This window comes from Lipotes vexillifer, unplaced genomic scaffold (genome assembly GCF_000442215.2).
Source record: "Lipotes vexillifer unplaced genomic scaffold, Lipotes_vexillifer_v1.1 scaffold7, whole genome shotgun sequence".
Taxonomy (NCBI): Eukaryota; Metazoa; Chordata; class Mammalia; order Artiodactyla; family Lipotidae; genus Lipotes; species Lipotes vexillifer.
Window position 1 is genome coordinate 776807 of NW_006792683.1, and position 2845 is coordinate 779651.

At 43.3% G+C, this 2845-nt stretch overlaps 1 non-coding gene across 1 annotated transcript; it reads right to left on the reverse strand.

Moving 5' to 3' along the window:
• Window positions 1-2094: 2094 nt before the first annotated feature.
• Window positions 2095-2167, reverse strand: TRNAG-CCC (transfer RNA glycine (anticodon CCC)). Its single transcript has one exon. It is a non-coding gene; the product is annotated as a tRNA-Gly (tRNA).
• Window positions 2168-2845: the final 678 nt, after the last annotated feature.

Sequence of the window (2845 nt, forward strand, 5' to 3'; positions counted from 1 at the left end):
AATACTTTCTACTTTGATAGTGCCTCTGTGCCCATTTTCCACACAATTTCCAGTGCTTTGCCTGTGTTTGCCCATGAATGCTCTAGTTGATAAGTCTCAATAATGCAGAAAAGAGAGTGATTTGCAAAGGTCATGCCCTTGCCATAAGAGGATTTGGCTCCTTTCCCCCAGCCCTCTGACTCCAGGCAGCTCTCTGCTTTGGTGGGTAGCAGCCAGCCAGCAACAGCCTCCAGCTTTGATTGCTGCCTGTTGCCCCAGCTGCCAGCTTCCTTCAGACCCAGCAATTTCTGGGAGGATTGCATGATTTGTCGTTGGCTGCACTGTCTGCTGGTTGGCCAAGGCTGTGGGCAGCTTGTTTCTGGAAGAGCACCCTAACCTCCTGCCCTCTGGTCTGATGCCTTTGTTTCTGCCCCACACGTTCCATTCAAGTGATGGCACAAAGCTCTGAAAGGTGATTGCCTCTACAGCAGGCAGATATGTGCTGTGTTGTAAGCAGAGCAGAAGGGCTGAACGGGCTCTGGCTTTACTCTATTCAGAGTCCCTGTTTTGTTCACAGGATTAGAAAATTGTTTAGCTGGACAAATATATCGATGGACTTTTTTTTGCGTGACAGAAAGTAAGTCTTCCTACATTAATTTGAACAAATGAGTTGTTTCCACGCTGAAATTGAGTACAGCTTTGAGTGTGAATGTATTCTCCTGGTCAGCTTTCAAAAGCCCATTTCCACTAGAATTGGAACTACTCTTAATAATTGTAATAGCACTGGCAATAATAAAGATAGCACCTTAAATGTCCATATTACTGCAGTCTATAGAAGACTTGGATGTCTGTGTTCTCATAAGATCTGCATAACTGTCTTTGAGAGGGGCAGTGTTATCTCTTTTATAGCAGTATAAGGGATGCTCAAAGAGGTAAGATGGCTTGTTCAAGGTCATTAGCTTGTAAGTGGAAGGAATGTTCTTGAACCTGAGTTTTCTGGCTTCCAGTCCAGTGTGATTGTTAATATTAACAGGTGTTTGGGTTAATAGACAGGAGGCCTGTCTAAAGGAGAAAGTGCAGAAGTGAGCAGTATAAAGACCCCCTGGACTGGAATCTCCTGCATGATTAGGGGGAAATCACAAGCTCTGTGGACATGGATTTCCCCATCTGTTATATTAGGAGTTGAGCTAAATTATCTCCGGATCTTAAAATTCTTAATAAAGAATGAAAGTGCTACTTCATGCAAAGTTTACATAGCACTTCTATATCTTTCAACTTGGTAATTGTCCAGTATGGTCGTTGAAGAGGTGCTGTGCATACTTCACAGGCTGCTGAATTTCAATTCCACAGAAATCATCAGTCATTCCCCCTTCTGGGCTGGATGCTTGCATCTCTGTCAGTGAGAGTCACCAGACCTTGAATGTGAACACTCAAGGAAGATGGTATTCCCGTCAGTGTTGCTGGATAGGGTACAGATCTGCAGTACTTTGAGCCTTGTTCAGACTGGCTTCTCAGTCTTTCTTTACTCATTTAATTTCTTTCACTTTCTTTGACTCCCCAGCCCCCATAAGCCATACCCTTACTCATCCATGAATAACTTCTTTCTTGCATGCTTCCTCTGGAACAAGTGCCACAAAGAGGTCCCTTGGAAGGACTTGAGTTTCTATATTCTTATAATCTCTGTGCGTGGCTGTTTACATAGAAACTGTCAGAGCCAGAAAGAGAGAAGTAGGCAAGTTATGATGGACAGAGCCCTACTTCTCTGCCATTGTTTGGGTTTAACCACGTCATGTTTGGTTTCACTCAAAATCCTCATGCCTTGCAGGGTTGAGCTGGCTGTTCACAAACACTGGAGTGTTAGTCTTTTTCTGTCTGCTCAGCAACATAAAAGCATGATCCAGAATATGTTCTCACAGTGCCTTTAGGCTGTCCTGGTGGATGGGGGCTGTATGGGGAAGGGTACTGAGGGACTGGGACACATTGCATATTTTCTTCCTTTGGAGTATCCCAGTGAGGAATCATTTAAGAGAGGAATATGCTTAATTTAGCTTAGCCCACAATTACTCTTTTTTTTCTGTTCTTTTTCTTTTCTTAGTTCCAGCATGTGGGATCTAGTTCCCTGACCAGGGATTGAACCTGGGCCCCCTGTGTTGGGAGTGCAGAGTCTTAACCACTGGACCACCAGGGAAGTCCCAACCCACAGTTATTCTATCATCGAATGCTTAGTAACACAGTAACAATCTGTAGAATTCTCTGGGAAATGTAGCTGAAGAACCAAGGAGTTTGTCATTTAACTGGTAGATTAACCATAATTTTTACTCCTATTCTTCCCTCTTTGGATCCACTACTGGGCATTTGCTCCTGTGTTAGAGGAAGCATGGAAGAAAGGTCCCTTTGTTAGGAAGGGCTAACAGGTCTTTCAATTTCCTTCTGATTTCAGGATGCATTTTTTATCTCACCCTGACATTGTAGGCCATGTCTTGTGTTGTACTAACTACCTTTCCAGCCATCACCCCTCCTGTGTTCCTGAACATTCTCTCTGCTCTGGCCACCTGCTGCTTCATGTGCTGCATGCTTTCTCAACTTTATGACTTGCCTCATCCTGTTCCCCATGCTTAGAATGCTCCTTATTTTCATCTCTCTCTTTTATGAAGCCTTTCTTGATTGACACCTCCTCTTCTCCCTGCTTAATTAATTTATTATTTTTTTGAATCTTTGAATTTTATTTTATTTTTTTATACAGCAGGTTCTTAATAGTTATCTATTTTATACATACGAGTGTATACATGTCAATCGCAATCTCCCAATTCATCACACCAGCCCCCCCAACCCCCGCCACTTTCCCCCCTTGGGGTACATATCTTTG